Source organism: Phycodurus eques, chromosome 2 (genome assembly GCF_024500275.1).
Source record: "Phycodurus eques isolate BA_2022a chromosome 2, UOR_Pequ_1.1, whole genome shotgun sequence".
NCBI classification, from domain to species: domain Eukaryota; kingdom Metazoa; phylum Chordata; class Actinopteri; order Syngnathiformes; family Syngnathidae; genus Phycodurus; species Phycodurus eques.
The window spans coordinates 20,923,635-20,940,631 of NC_084526.1; the positions used below are offsets into that span (position 1 = coordinate 20,923,635).

The following is a 16,997-nucleotide window of genomic DNA, read 5'->3' on the forward strand; positions in this document are numbered from 1 at the left end:
TCACCCACTCACAGTTGCATTGTAAGGCCGAAGATTTTCTTATCAGTCTCCTCTCTGAGGAATGCCTTAAGAGCCATTGAAGCGCATCAAGCAACACGCTGCTTGAGCATCATGCCTCATCCTTTCTTGGAAGAGACTGCAGAGACAAAATTGTTCACATGGTAAAATGGCCCTCCCACACATAAGGATGACCGTACAGGCTCTCTATATTAGCTTGGAAACAGTTTCCCTTTAAAAAAAGTACCACAGGCAATTGCGAAAGCCACTCTGCACTGAAATGCGGCTGCACAATATTGGAAAAAAAATGAAATTAATTAATTAAAACCCTGTGATATAGTGATGTGAAAAAACAAGGTAACTACTCATGACGTGAAAACCAGCAGACATTTCTGTTTCCCTCTCTATATTGTTTGGACAATTTATAATAGCTTCAGTAGAAGAAAAAAACTGCTCAGTAGAGCACAGAAGTACAGTGGGAGGAAAAAGCATGCGAACCCTTTTATTAAGTACGTTTTCATATTTTTATTGAAAATGTAAACATTCACAGTGCAGAGAGGAAAAAGTCAGTGAACGTCTACGCTATGGATTCGCCAAGAGCTAATCAGTCAGGTGTGAGCCAACCTGGAGTCTAATCAATGGCACAACATTGGAGGCATGGCTTAAAGTTGCTCCGACCCGAGAAAACACTCACCAATTTAGAATTGTCTCGTCAAGAAGCACTGCCTGTTGTGTATCATGCCTCGCTCACCTACGATTAAGAACTGTTGGCTTGTATAAAGCTGGGAAAGGCTACAAAAGTATCTCAGTCTTGATGTTCTTCAGTCCACAGTTAGACACAGTGTCTATAAATGCAGAGATTTTCAGCACTGTTGCTTCTCTTCTAAGGAATGGACGTCATGTAAAGATGACTGCAAGAGGACAGCACAGAATGCTTCAATGTGGTAAGAAAGAACCCTAGTATCAGCTCAAGACTTACAGAAATCACTGGCACAGCAAAACTACCATACGTTAAGTATTGAACAAGAACGGGGTTCATGGAAGAACACCAATGAGGAAGCCATAGCTGTCTTACTAAAAAAAAAAAAAATTGCTGCATGTTTGAAGTTTGACAAAAGAGCACTTGTTAAAAGCAGACATGCAAACACCAAAGGCATGAAAAAGGTGACCAAAAAAAAAAAAAAAAAAAAAAACCATTGTAGAGGGGTCTGGGGGATCTCCCAGGCCCCCGCAGAGATTTTTTTGAAAATTTTAACATAAATTAAGCAATCTGCAAGACTGAAGAGTACAATAAGACAAAAAAATAAATTTAAATAAAATTAAAAATTTTCACACAGAAAAACTTATTTACACCGCTCAAGTACATGTTGATGTACAAGTTTAATATTATAATTGAATTTTCCTCCTTTTTTGCTTTTTTGTTTTCGCCTCCAACTTGAGCCAGGCCCATTTCCGCCTGCAGCTGATGCCTGCTTCAAGCTGTTTCACATGAATAGCATCCTCCTCTTTAAGCACTCTCATTCTGGAAAAGAATTGACTAAAATCATTGTCTGTTTCATAAATTTTTCACTATTACCAACTTCAAAGGATAATCCCAAATGCATCCTCCAGGAAAATATTAAGTACAATATTTTTCTGTTTTTATTGGTCATTTCTGAATTTGAAGTTAGTTCATTCCGTGTTGTGACATAATCAGCAGAATGGCTTCAGAAGAAGAAAATAAGTGATCTTTAGTTGCCCAGTCAACGTACAGACCTCAACCCGATTGAGATGCTGAAGGATGACCACAACAGAGCTACTCACACCAGACATTCCAGGAATCTTGTTGAACTGCAACAATTTTATGAAAAATCCTGATCATCTGCAACTAAAGGAAACATTTAGTTGAGTTTATTGCTGCTAATGGAGGGTCAACCAGTTATTAAATCCAAGGGACCACTTACTTTTTCCTCCCTGTCCTGTGAATGACAGTATTGTCATTCACAGGATCCACTATTGCTGCTGAAATGATGGAAATGTCTCCAATGTGGGACTAATAAAGGTTATTTTATTTATTATATTAATGTACTTTTAATCTTACAGTTCCATTTTCTCAAATGACATAGCGGAGTACCGGTGATGTACTAATTCATTTCCGGTTTGCGGTTCCAGTGTGGCTGTCTAGCGTTATCGTGTATTACAGTATTTTCTATCGAGACACTTATTAATTTGCCTACTATTTTGCTCTTCAAAGTTGGTTTCACTCCACTATAATGCTGGTTACAGAGCCCACATTGTTTAAATGTATTTGTAGCTATTGACGTTTAGTTCCAGCCAGCCAGACCCAGTGTTTCCCCTACATATGTTTTACTTGTGCGGGCCACCCAAGTAAATTGACAGCCGCCTGAGAAGATTAAACTAGTAAACTCATAAATTCTCAACCTAGGGGAAACATTGAGAGACCTGTGAGACAAGTGTACTATATTGCCCAATCTCCTATTTTGGTGTTTTGTGACTTTACGCCACAATAACCAAGCATGGTGTCCCATCTTTCGCCTGTTAATTACTCCTCGTCCTCCCTTTGTGATAAAGATACTTGTCACAAGTGTCGCTTATTTGCTACCATGTAGGCGATGATTATGCTTATGCTGAGTTAACACTGGACTCGAAGCGAACGTTTGCCCCCGTGGCTCGAACTGGGACAGAATTCACAAAAACATCTCACAGTATCACAAACACTAAACTTGTCTCTCATCGGTGTGTAGGTAAAGGAAGCAACATTTTACAGAACATTTGGTTCCATCCATTGCTCTTTTTTTGCACTCTGTTTAAATTCATTTTAACTGGTGTCATGTGAGGTATTTTTTGTGGCAGAATGCTGAGTTCTGGTGCGTACCCTTCCAAATAAAAGGCTACATGTTTAAAACAGGAAGTAGAGTTAAAACTTGCATATATAAACCATTTGATGTGACAAAACAGTAGCAAATAACTACTTTAACAATGCTATATTTCACTTTTAGCTGAAACAATAATTAATGAATATTAAGTCAATTGAGCTAGTGCCACACACACATAGCCTTTTAGTTTATAGGTTTGATATTGATACTGGTAATAAAGAACACAGAGTCAACCGGTCATTAAAGTTTATGCTGCAGGCTGCTAAGGACATTCATAATTTGGAAACCCTTTATTTAAATCACGCAAACATTTTTGACCCAGCCCCCTAAAAGAATCTGAATCAAGAATCATTTGGATCCGGTATCGAAAAGATTCAAACGATGCCCAACCCCAGTAAACAATGACATCATAGTGCATTTACATCAAGACAGAGCCCGGCATCGTTCCGATTCGCAGTTTACATGATGACAATTTACTTCTAATTGGTTTGGCAAAAGGAATTTCCACTCCTGCAAATCCAGATGAAATTCCTCTTGGATTCTGCCTGTTTATTCTGATTGGGGTGTTTATATGGAGAACTTTCATTTGGTTTGGGCTTCTAACCCAACTGAAATCAAGCGTTTTCTATAACTTGGCAATGAATCTTTCTCATCACTGTGGAGATATTTTGGCCCACTTGCAGAATTGTTTGAATTCAGAAAAATGGCTAAAAATGGCTGGCCTAGTTAAGGTTATGCATGGTTCCATCAATCACAGGAAGTTGTCCATGTCAGCAGCAAAAAGTCAAAGACCATCACACGACCACTTCCACGTTTGACTATTGGTATGGTGTTCTTTTTCTGAAATGCTGTCCTACATTTATGCCAGATGTAATGAGAGACACACCTTCCAAAAACCTCAATGTTCATCTCATCAGTCCATATAACATTCTCCCAAAGGTCTTGGGAAACATTGAGATGTTTTTGCTTCATTTCTTTTGGTCAGCAGTGGTTTCCGCCTTGGAGCTCTGCCATGGATGCCATTTTTGCCTAATCTCTTCCTAATTGTTGTGTCATGAACACTGACCTTAACTGAGGCAATGCAGGCCTGCAGTTCTTTAGAAGTTGTCCTGGGTTCTTTTGTAAACTCCTGCATGAGTCATTGCTGTTCTCGGAGTAATCTTTGAAGGCCAGCCACTCCTGGGAAGGTTAATCACTGTTCCATGTTTTCGCCATGAAAGGATATGACTCTCCCAATGGTTCACTAGAGTCCTAAAGCTTTAGAAATGGCTTTTGTAACCATTTCCAGACTGATGTCAATTACTTTATTTCTCGACTGTTTTGGAATTTCTTTGGATCCCGTCATTTGTTTGCAGCTTTTTTAGATCTTTAGTCCGACTTGATTTTGTCGGGACAGATTCTGTTTAAGTGATTTTTTTTTAACCTGTCCTGTTCAGCTGCATGGCCTTGCAGAATGGTGGATCTGTATACCTTTTGTGCTGGAACAGTTTGCTGTGCAACAGGGGAGTTTGAGATAATTCCTCTGCTTATTTTTTAATTATTCTGTTTATGGAAAATGCAGCCAGACAGAAAAGGGGTTTTAGTGGACAGACAGAGTGGAAAAGGGGAATAAGGGTGGGAATCACAGCAGAACAATAGTTAGTTTAGATATTTGAGCACAAGTAATGTTACAACAGTCAAATAGTCTTATTTCCGTGTGTGTGTGGGGGGAGGGGGGGCACCCAGTGAGGACATGCAACAACTAACCAAAAGAACAAGATGATAGAGGACAGAAAAGGGCAGGACAAGACGTGGGAAATGAGCAAGGCAGTGCTACTGATGAGTGGTGCGGTGGAATTCTTTTCAGTTTCTAAACACCTGTAAGAACCTGTGAGTTCATCTTAATATAACCAGTGTTGTTATTAGTGGTACCAGCACAAGCAATTAAAGCGTTTCGTCCACTTAGTCCTGTCGTGAATTTAAATTGGGGAGACTGGTGGGGGTAAGGGGAGACGGTCACAGGGCAATGATGACCTGTAACTGTCACCCCCAGCCAGGCCAACCAGCTCCCCAAAGGATGTATGAATGCGCGTTAAAAACCCGTGGGGGAAAAGCATGGTGGGAGTGCCAGTATAAGTGATTTCTTGATTGCACAGGTCTGGAGGTAATCAGGCTTGGTGTGATCAGTGAAAATTAATCCAAAATTGTGATTAATCACAATTAATTCATGATTTAACAAGGGTAGCCCCTTGTTAAATCATGAATTAATTGTACTTTTTCACACAGGGCCAGGCAACTGTGAATAGTTTTTTCTTCTTCATAAATGATATCACCATTTAAAAAGAGCATTTAAGAAACTGTAAAAATATAAGAATTTGAGACGGGGACCAATTCTTTTTCCACAGCACTATATCGGCATTAAATCAGAATTGGTCACTTAGACCTACAGTATAAATCCATCCTAAAAACAGGTTTTTATATATTTTTTTTATTTTTTAAGTAGCCATTTGTGTTTTTTTGAGTCAATTGTATAAGCTTAAAAAGAGGGCTCACCAGCGGTCTCAAGCCTTACCAAGAAAGTTATTGCAAAGCACATTTTATTTATACTGCACCTCTCCCACTGCGATGAGCTTCAGCGAGCACACAGCCAATGCACAGGAACACAGAATCACAATGTAATACAGGAAACGGGTAAACAGTTTTATGACAGGTTTCCCATTTACTATCAGTTTGACCCAGAGACTTGGTGAAAAAAGTCACATATTGTCCTGGGGGAAATCTAATTTATTAAGCCTCAATTAAACAACAGCCGCCGCTTGCTTCACTCAGCAAAAGGGCGCCATTATGTATATCACTACTCAACAACATTCCTCATAAATCCCGTGTCGAGACAGTGAAATGCCAAACAAGCCCAATGACCTTGATTTTTGACCACCACATACTAATGAGTTCACTCTCCAGATGCAAACAGATGAAATGCCCACCAGGGCTTCTTTACACTCTTGTATAACCTCATAACGCAGCATGACGGTAGCAGAAGAGGAATATGGAAATGTGATCTGGTAAAATATGCAAATGTACAGTTTCTCTGCAAGAGTCACTTAGTTGAATTCATCACATTCAAGTGTCATTTTGTCTGTTGACAACTGTGAACACTACAAAGTAAATGGGTACATCTGAGCTTACCTGTATTTGGCCAAGATTGTGATTATGTTTCAATCACCATTCGTCCGTGAATATTAAGTAGTAGTAGGCAAAACAAAATTAATTAAAAATAGAAATAAATAAATGGCAGGGTGGGGAAAGTAAGAACCCATTATATTTTTGGGGGATACAAACAAAAGGTGCATCAAGGGATGAAACGGTAACCCAAGAACTGTAAGAGAATTTCACAATGTTGGTATTACTGTTTAAAAATGTTATCGTTATTATTGGGGGTTGTCTATGTAGTACAGTAGAACTTTGGTTTTTGTACAACCCCAATTCCAATGAAGTTGGAACGTTGTGTTAAATAAAAACAGAATACAATGATTTGCAAAAAAAATTCAACCTATATTTAATTGAATACACTACACAGACAAGATAGCTAATGTTCAAACTGATAAACTATTGTTTTTAGCAAATAATCATTAACCTAGAATTTTATGGCTGCAACATGTTCCAAAAAAGCTGGGACAGGTGGCAAAAAAGACTGAGAAAGTGCTCATCAAACACCTGTTTGGAACATCCCACAGGTGAACATACTAATTGGGAACAGGTGGGTGCCATGATTGGGTATAAAAGGAGCTTCCCTGAAATACTCAGTCATTTACAAGCAAAGATGGGTCGAGGTTCACCTCTTTGTGAACAACTGCGTGAGAAAATAGTCGAACAGTTTAAGCCAGGGGTGCCCAAACTTTTTGGCTCAGGGGCCACATTGCCGTAAAGAAATTGTCATGCGGGCCAGCATTAATTTTACATGCTACCGACGAGGGGAATGCTTTTTTGTATTTTTATTTTACTGTTTTACTATGCTGTCTGCTGCTAGGTAGATCTTATAACTGCCTGACCTGGATAAATGAAGGATAAAATAACAATTAATGAAATGCAAAATAAAGTATTTTTATGAAATTTGACTCAAACTCAAACTTTATTCATCAGAATCAACAAACAACATGTTTGCATTAATGTGAAAGGTGATACTGAGATCTCGACTGCAGTAAATGGGGCAGGTCTGGCTCAAAAGCGGTGGTTTTAATGCGCAAGATGTCACGCAGGTGGGAGTCACTTCGTCTTGTCCTCACGCGGTTCTTATTCATGTTCATGACTGAGAATGTCTTCTCACACAAGTATGTCGAGCCAAACAAGCTCAACATTTTCTTAGCAAATGTACGAATCTCTTGGAACCTGTCTTTATCCAGCTGCTGGTAAAAGTTGACAAGAGGGAGTTGTTGGTACCGGCTGCGACACTCTGTGTCACACTGCAGCTCAATGAGCTCCAGCTGCAGGTGGGCTGGAACGTGACTGAGATCGACGGAAACGGTTTGGCACATAGAACTTTTTGGTGAATAATACAATGGAGTTTTGTAGCTTTACCTCCTTCTTCGCTTACTTTGTGACACACTAGGGTTGATAATCCACTGTGCTCGCCAACCATGGCAGGTGCGCCATCCGTAATAATCCCCGTGATTTTATTCCACTTTAATTTTATGTCATGTACGACGGAACAAACAGAAGCAAATAAAACTTTCCCTCTTGTTTGGTCCTTAAGGCTCTGGAGGTCAAGTAGCTCTTCACGCATGTTCATTTCACTGTCCACTCCTCTAAAAAAAATCAGTAACTGAGCGCTGTCGGATGCATCCGTGCTTTCGTCACAGGCTCACGAAAAAAATTCAAACTCCACTCCTTTTGCGTCCAACGGTCTCTTAATATCAGAAGAAACTTCTTCGATCCTTCGTGACACAGTGCTACGAGCCAGGAAAACATTGGCGAACTGTTGCTTTTTCTCAGGACAAATGTTCTCCACCATTTTCATCACAGTCTTTAATAAATTCACCCTCAGTAAAAGGTTTGCAGTGCTTGGCAATCAGCGTTGCCACCTCATAGCTTGCCTTTGTTGTATTTTCATTCGACTCACTGGTGTTGCTGTGCCGTTAAACCAGCTTCCAGTTGCTTAAATTTTTCACTGCGTTCGTTCCCAGTTAACTTGTCGTAATTAGCATGTTCCATCTGGTCGTGCCTCTTTGAACTCCTTGAACACAGCCACAGTCTCTTGGCAAATTAGGCAGACGCAGATGTTTCTAAATTCAGTGAAAAAATATTCAGACTTCCATTTGTCCTGGAAACGTCGGCCCTCGCTATCAACTTTCCTTTTCTTACTTCCAGTTGCCATTTTAGAAATGGGCAAAACACAGATCATGCGCAAAACGGCCCCGCGAGAGTTCAGCCACAAGTTTACTGCCATGCTGTGGTGAAATATAAAATTGCGCGTGTATTTTGTACTGCCGGGCCACATATTATTGGTTTTATGACAGAGGCTTCGGGCCAGTTGAAATATGAACATGGGCCGGATTTGGCCCGGGGGCCGGACTTTGGGCATGTCTGGTTTAAGGGCAGTGTTCCTCAATGTACAATTGGAAGGAATTTAGGGATTTCATCATCTACGGTCCATAATATCATTAAAAAGGTTCAGAGAATCTGCAAAATCACTGCATGTAAGCGGCGAGGCCAAAAACCAACATTGAATGCCCGTGACCTTCGATCCCGCACTGCATCAAAGACCGACAATCAATGTGTAAAGGATATCACCACATGGGCTCAGGAACACTTCAGAAAACCAATGTCAGTAAATACAGTTCGGCGCTACATCCGTAAATGCAACTTGAAACTCTGCTATGCAAAGCAAAAGCCATTTATCAACAACACCCAGAAACGCCGCCGGCTTCTCTGGGCCCGAGCTCATCTAAGATGGACTGATGCAAAGTGGAAATGTGTTCTATGTTCTGACAAGTCCACATTTCAAATTGTTTTTGGAAATTGTGGACGTCGTGTACTCCGGGGCAAAGAGGAAAAGAACCATCCGGACTGTTATGGACGCAAAGTTCAAAAGCTAGCATCTGTGATGGTATGGGGCTGTGTTTGTCCCAATGGCATGGGTAACTTACACATCTGTGAAGGAACCATTAATGCTGAAAGGTACATACAGGTTTTGGAGAAACATATGCTACCATCAAGTCTTTTTCATGGAGGAACTTGCTTATTTCAGCAAGACAATGCCAAACCACATTCTGCATGTGTTACAACAGCGTGGCTTCGTAGTAAAAGATGCGGGTACTAGACTGGCCTGCCTGCAGTCCAGACCTGTCACCCATTGAAAATGTGTGCCGCATTATGAAGCGTAAAATACGACAGACGGAGACCCCGGACTGTTGAACAGCTGAATTATTATTAGTTATTAATTATGCTATTAGGGTAATTGTATACTGTATATGGTATATATGTTCCAAAGTGACCACTTTGCTGATCAATTTACCAACAGTAAAATGCAGAGAATAGAGTTTTGATCAGACCCCGGACTGTTGAACAGCTGAAGCTGTACATCAAGCAAGAATGGGAAAGAATTCCACCTATAAAGCTTCAACAATTAGTGTCCTCAATTCCCAAACGTTTATTGAATGTTGTTAAAAGAAAAGGTTATGTAACACAGTGGTGAACATGACCCTGTCCCAGCTTTTTTGGAACGTGTTGCAGCCATAAAGGTCTAAGTTAATGATTATTTGCTAAAAACAAAGTTTATCAGTTTGAACATTAAATATCTTGTCTTTTTAGTGTATTCAATTAAATATAGGTTGAACATGATTTGCAAATCATTGTATTCTGTTTTTATTTATGTTTAACACAACATCCCAACTTCATTGGAATTGGGGTTGTATAACCAAGTTTTCATATGATACTAAGCTGTCAAAAGCTGATGGCTTCATGTTATAGAATTTAAATATATGTTATAATTATATATAAATATTTATCCATCTATCCGGGATCTCGTTTAATGTGTCCCGCGTTTGAGAAAAATGTTAAATTTTAAAAATTAGCAGGGACGCATGAAGCATATTCATTCTGCATCCATAGATTTGTGGTTTAAGACCCGCCCTACGTATTTGTGTGTGTGTGTGTGTGTGTGTTAGTGAAGAGCTTCCACACACAGCGCATCAAAAGTACGAATCCCATCTTGGTGCTAGCCAATCAGAGGCAGAGTAGGGTGGGTTATCTTTCCATACAATGGACACAGGATTTTTTTGTGGACTCGATAAATGTTCATTGTTGTGGTAACACCCGTCGCATTGCTCATGACCAGGGTTGGGCATCGTTTGAATTTGATTGATTCAGCGTCCAAACGATTCTCGATTCAGATTCTTTTAGGGGGCTGGATCAAAAAGTTTGCATGGTTTAAATAAAGTCTGTCCAAATTCTGAACATCCATTTTCTTACCCGCCCGCAGCATAGACTAAAACGAACCTTTGACTCGAGCTTCTTTATAACCAGTATCAATATCAAACCTATGAACTAAAAGCCAATGTGTGTGGAACTAACCCAATTGACTTAATATTCATTAATGTTTCAGCTAAAAGTTAAATATAGCATTGTTAAAATACTTATTTTAACTGTTTATTTTATTGTTTCACTCACCCAGTAGACTGATTGTTGACTTCACTGATAGCATTGTTAAAATAGTTATTTTATATAGCTGCTTCATCACGTCAAATGGATTATATGTGCAAGTTATAACTTGATTTCTTGTTTTAAGCTTGTAGCCTTTTATTTTGAAGGGTAACTTCAAACGGTACTGGTGATTTTTTTATTTTTAATGGATAGAACCAACTGCTATACAACTCTGATTCCTTTCCGTACCCACCGATGCGGCACAAGCTTAGTATTTGTGATACTGTGACACGTTTATGTGAATTTTGTCCCAATTCATTGTGATGTAAAGTTGCTACGTTGAAGTTTTAGCTCAATGTTACGCTTTTTTTTTTGTCATCGCCGCTTATGCTGATTTGAAGACTAAAATAAACACTAAAAATCATCAGTGCAAAAAAGTGCAAGCAAACGTTTACCCTGCAAACGTTTACCCTGTCTCAATGTTGGCATAGATGCATTTCATTGTTTCACTCACCCAATTGACAGAGATGACTTCACTGAAGCTCCGTGCGGTGTAGGCTGAGGATCGGAGCAATTAAGCTGAGGATCGGAGTAATTCAGACGCTACACATCGTGAAATCCTCTTTTGCACAACAATCTTATTTCAAGTGTTGCACTGAGTAAAACTGTGACTCACAGATTGTTGTGTTTCTCCGACAATTGAACTGTGGAGACAGTCTAAAAAAGCTTCGCTGGGCTTGACAAAATTCCCAGGCATGACAACGCGATTACATCGTCACCACAAAGGTGGAAGTGAAGCAAAGCTCGGTAGCTGGTGAGAAAGGTCAAAGCCGAATTGATAAAAATGCGAGTAAAAGACAGAAAATGGCCAAATTGTGGGAGCATTTCTTACTGAAATCCAAACCGAGGACCTGCAACGTGTAATCGTCGTAACACGGACCTCTCTCTTCGCCGAAAATAGCGAGTAACAAGCAGTGTACTGGGACCCGAGAGAAGCTAAAATTAACATCGCAAATCAGTGAGATTAACTTTAGGTTCCATGACAAACATAACGTTACCCCTGCAGAGGGTCTGTTATTTATGAGTCAAATTTGTGGCTTGTTTATGAAGGCAAGTACAGTATAACGCAACCATAACGACATAGAGGGTCCTTAAAACATTTTGCTCAGTTTAGGCAATGTGTAACATATGGCCAGTACACTACCATCTGTATGTAACTACACTGAGTCATGTAGGTGAAAAGGGAGGAATGTAGGTGGCAGGGAGGAATAAAGGTAAAATAGAGTCATTTACCCAAACATGAGAGGGTTTTGGTGAAGCCAAATTAAGAATATATTTGTTTTCTCTCGAGGTCTCTTCATTTTAGTTTGAAAAAATTGAACATTTTCAAAACTTCTACTAGTGCAACGAATATTTGTCTTATTCCTGGTCAGCTGGTCTAAACTCATAAATGCACAGCCAGGAACCTAATATATGTCACAAAACGCTAAAATGCTAGGTGCCTACGTTGTACAAAGGCTGTAGATGCCTTTTTTAATTAAAGCCTCATCTTTAATTTTTTTAGTTAAAAAATAAAAACTGATTATATAAAGTGAATTCATAATTGCTCTTTAACCAAGCAAAAATAGATTTTATGCAAATAGTCAATTATTCGACAGAATGTTCAATAGGATACCCAAGTACTAAATTCTTGCGTAGCTGCAGCACTACAGTCAACTCTCCCGTCATATTGTTGTATTTCTGTTTAATAAAACCCTTACTTTGTGTTCCTGTATGATTAACATGCAAAAGAAATTGCTCCTCAAAATTACAAAATGGAGAAATGATGAGCAAAACTGTTCCTCAAAGGGGAAGAAAAAAAAAAATTATATTTCGAGCCTAGATGGTGGGCGAGTGGTTGCTCCAGCCTTCCAATGTGGAGTTTGGATGTTCACCTTGTGCTTTGTGTGTTTTTTGTCCAGGTACTCCGGCTTCCTCCCACATTACAAAAGCATGCACATTTGGTTCTTTACAGACTGCAAATTCTCCTTAGGTGTGAATATAAGTGTAAATGGATGATGGTCTATATGTGCTTGGTAAAGTACATGTTTTTATATTGCACTACAATACATAGCTATATCGCACAGCTTCAGTTTATGGTATACTCCGGGTTTAAATTATTAATATAGGCAATTATCACCATGGGTTCTGGGAGCATAACCATTCTTTGCAAAATGTTTGCTATTTGCATGGGGTCTTGGTCCCTACAACCTGCAAATAGCAAGGGTTCACCGTACATGTCGCACAGAAAGTCAAAACAGTGATATGAGTAAATAAAAAAGATTAATAAATAAAAACCAGCTCACATCCTTTCTGTTGCTTTTAATCCCAAGCGGTCGCCTCCTATCTTCGTCTAAGTGAATAAAAAAAAATAAATGAACATCACAGAGAAGTGGACAAGCAGAGAGGTGGACCGATAGGCAGACGGCATGTCATCACGGAGAAATGGGCTGCTCGCACTCGCGTCAAACAACAAAAGCATGCAGGCAGGAAGTGGAAGAACTAAAGGAAGAGGGGGTGCAGGGAGGCGAAAGGGCCTGCGATGGCGGGCCGTAGCGGGGGAGGAAGGGTGATGCTGGGCGATGGCGACTACTTATTGTTTGAGCTTGAGTGATATGCTTCTGAGTTTCAGTGGGGCTAAACACACACATACACTCTACAGCTGCGACTATTTATATCCTTTCAATCCACGTAGGCGGAGGCAGCATGCGCTTGCTTCCATGAGCACACATTATGGTGACGTTGAATTGAATTCGAGTCTATCTGCTCTGATTGCCTGCCTTTCTTTGATTGATTGTTTTCTTTCCAGGAGGATTCCCCCACACAGAGTGTCAATTCCTTTGTTTTTGTTGTAAACTGAAGACATTTGGGTTTCAGATCAAAAGATGAATATGAAACAAAAGTTCAGAATTCCAGCTTTTATTTTATGGTATTTACATCTAGATGTGTTAAACAACTCAGGCCAGTGCACCTTTTTTTTTTTAAGCCACCCACTTTTCAAGTGAGCAAAAGTGTTAAAAGCGACATGATTAAAATAATAATAATAATATTTAGCGGCACGGAGGGCGACTGGTTAGAGCGTCAGCCTCACAGTTCTGAGGACCGGGGTTAAATCTCCGGCCCCGCCTGTGTGGAGTTTGCATGTTCTCCCCGTGCCTGCGTGGGTTTTCTCCGGGCACTTCGGTTTCCTTCCACATCCCAAAAACATGCATTAATTGGAGACTCTAAATTGCCCGTAGGCATGACTGTGAGTACGAATGGTTGTTTGTTTCTATGTGCCCTGCGATTGGCTGGCAACCAGTTCAGGGTGTACCCCGCCTCCTGCCCGATGATAGCTGGGATAGGCTCCAGCATGCCCGTGACCCAAGTGAGGAGAAGCGGCTCGGTAAATGGATGGATGGAAGAATAATATTTAGTGGCATAACCCTTACTTGCAATAACTGCATCAAGCATGCGACCATCGACTTCACCAGACTGTTGCATTCTTCATTTGAAATGCTTTTCCAGGCCTTTACTGCAGCCTCTTTCAGTTATCGTTTGTTTCTGTGGGTTTCTCCCTTCAGTCTCCTCTGCAGGAGGTAAAAGGCATGCTCTATTGGGTTAAGGTCCGGTGATTGATTTGCCAGTCTAAAAGCTTCCAATTTTTTGTACAAGGTAAATTCCTTTCCCCCCTCTTGGAGGGGACTGTATACCTGATGCATGTTTTTTTCCAAATACTTTGCACTGCTTTTGGATATATTTGTAGATGGTTAAAGGGAAAGTATGCAAAGTTTTAAAAATGGCCTCGCTTGTGTCTACACAAAGAAACGCCTCCAGCTCACACAAATCAAAAGAACCAAGAAGCCAGCAGCTCGTCGGCAAGTTTGCGTCCAACGACAGTGCGCTGCGATCAGCCACGGCTAGAGGGAGGCCAGGTCCTCCCGGCTGGTTCCTTTGAATTTATTTTTTCTTCCCAAGTTCTTCACTACTGCCAGTCTTGCCTCGACCGTCGCGACTGGTAACGCTGTGCTGTGAGCGCCCACAGAGGCCAGTGAGATACGGCATTTTGCTGCCGAAATGAAACTGCCGAACCATTGCAGCCAGTGCACGCTTCTCTGGATAAATCTCAGAGCAGACATGCAAGCACCAAAGGCATGAAAAAGGTGGGAAAAAAATAAAAACAACAACAACAGGCGGAACGGTGGGTGTCTGCCTCACAGTTCTGAGGACCGGGGTTCAATCCCCGGCCCCGCCTGTGTGGAGTTTGCATGTTCTCCCCGAGTCTGCGTGGGTTTTCTCCAGGCACTCCGGTTTCTTCCCACATCCCAAAAACATGCATGGTAGGTTAATTGACAACTCTAAATTGCCCGTAGGTGTGAATGTGAGTGCGACTGTTTTTTTTGTATGTGGCCTGCGATTGGCTGGCAACCACTTCAGGGTGTACCCCGCCTCCTGCCCGATGATAGCTGGGATAGGCTCCAGCATGCACGCAACCCTAGTGAGGAGAAGCGGCTCAGAAAATGGATGGAGGGATAACAACAACAACATTGTAGGGGGGGGGGATCCCCCAGGCCCAAGCAGAGATGTTTTTTATTTTTATTTTTTATTTTAACATGAATTAAGCAATATGGAAGACTGAAGAGTACAAGTTGGCTGCCAACTTGAGCCAGGCCCATCTCCACCTGCACCACATGAATAGCCCTCTCATTCTTAAAAATAATTGACTTAACTCATTTTCTGTTTCACTTAATTTTTCATGATTAACATCTTCAAAGGCTAATCCCAAATGCATCCTCCAGGAAAATAAGTTTTTTATTGGCCATTTCTGAATTTGAAGTTAGTTCATTCTGTGTTGTGACATAATCCTAATTAATACTGTGGTGTACTAGCGGATCAGCTCTTTTCGCTGATGTTATGTGTGTTTCGCGGTTCTACTGGGACCACAACCAGAGCCACAACCTGCAGCACCTCCATGCAAAAATACAAAAGACCAGTGCAACAAATACGACACTGGCTAATCTTATGAGCAAAAATGTTGCCTAAACGTAAGAGTAGCAATAGAGGATGTCCGCTCCAGAGGTGGGGTAGAGTAGCCAAATATTGTACTCAAGTAAGAGTACTTTTACTTGACAATAATGTGACTCAAGTAAAAAGTAGTCCTCCAAAAATATACTTGAGTAAGAGTAAAAAGTACACAGTGAAATAATTACAAGTACTCAGTAAATAGTGAGTAACCAGATTTTTTAACCTCAGCATGAACATGTGAATGCAGCATGAACATGTGAATGTGAATGAGCAAATTCTGATTTTGCTGTGTTTGTGTGTGTATGCACAGCCAAAACTACAACAAAACATCTGGAATTTACTGCAAGGTGTTATCTCAAGTTATAAGTGATCTTAAATATCCACGTTTGGACAGACAGTGCCAGACATATACAACAATAAATGAAAGCTGCTGTTTTCGTTCGTCTAAATGTAAACCTGAGTAGCGTGCCGTTGCCTTTGTGGTAACGACGACCTTCCCAACATGGTGGCCACGTATGCACGACAATCAGCCGGGCCGGTTTATCTAGTGTTAATACCTATTCCATGGAACCCCAATAGAAAACTTTGTGTGAGGTCATGTGACTTTCTTTGATTGGTGAACTCGACTTAAACGTCACTACCACTTAAATTGGATTGGAGTCGACCGCGCCTAATGAGGAACTCGTAGTCTCCCGCACAAAATAGTTGATAAGCAATAATTGATAAATAAAAGTAGCGAGTGACATTTAGATCATTGTAACAGAGTAAAAGTACTGTTACTTCTTAACAGCAGAAGTGGTGGAAGTACTTTTTTTTTTTGGTCTCGTCAACTCCTGTGACTTATCTAAAGCAGGCCCCGAGTGCACAGGTGAAACCACAGGCAGATGCGCTTGCATATTTGTCCGACGCAGAGTAATATTCACAAACACATCTGTGTGTGGATGATGGATGTGTGGAATGGATCTCGCTGCCAGCGTTGAAGGAAACAGCCTATGGCGACAGTGACGGCGACCCACACCACCAGAAAAACTCAGCGGATCTATACGATTCACGAAAATGGCCTATTTTAAGTTCAAAACGGTGAATTCTGCCAAAAGGCGACTGATTTTTCTGTATGTCAGATGTGCCACCAGTGAACGAGGCTATTTTGACAAAGGAAGACTAAACGTCAAATGTGTGGCGGTCTCTCCAAACAACGTGGAGCAAATTAAGCTGATGGTATGTCGGTGGTTGGTGGCCTTATAAAAAACCAGACAACAGACCTGTTAAATACTTGGTGTTAATTCTTCAAATTATTAAAGTGGAAAGCATGAAAATGCAAGCGGAGTCTGCACAGCCTACTACCCTGGCCAGCAGTGGTTGGAGCGGTGGCGCACCTCAGACTACACTGCATTGTGTCCTGGTACATAGAAAGGACGGGACACAGAAGTGGCTCCACAGTTGGGTATTACTTTTGTAGTATGA

The 16,997-nt window shown here is 40.8% G+C and overlaps 1 protein-coding gene across 3 annotated transcripts in view; it reads right to left on the reverse strand.

The window, feature by feature from the left end:
- Nucleotides 1-16,997, reverse strand: part of LOC133398053 (tyrosine-protein kinase CSK) — an 81,274-nt gene that overhangs the window by 44,067 nt on the left and 20,210 nt on the right. Inside the window, exon 1 of one of the 3 annotated variants that reach the window (XM_061669659.1) lies at nt 12,836-12,854. The exons of 1 other annotated variant lie outside the window; for it this stretch is intronic. The gene's annotated coding sequence lies outside the window, so the exon portion shown is untranslated. Of the gene's footprint in view, nt 1-12; nt 146-12,835; nt 12,855-16,997 lie in introns of those variants that run through there. One more of the 3 variants, XM_061669650.1, reaches the window with a different exon arrangement.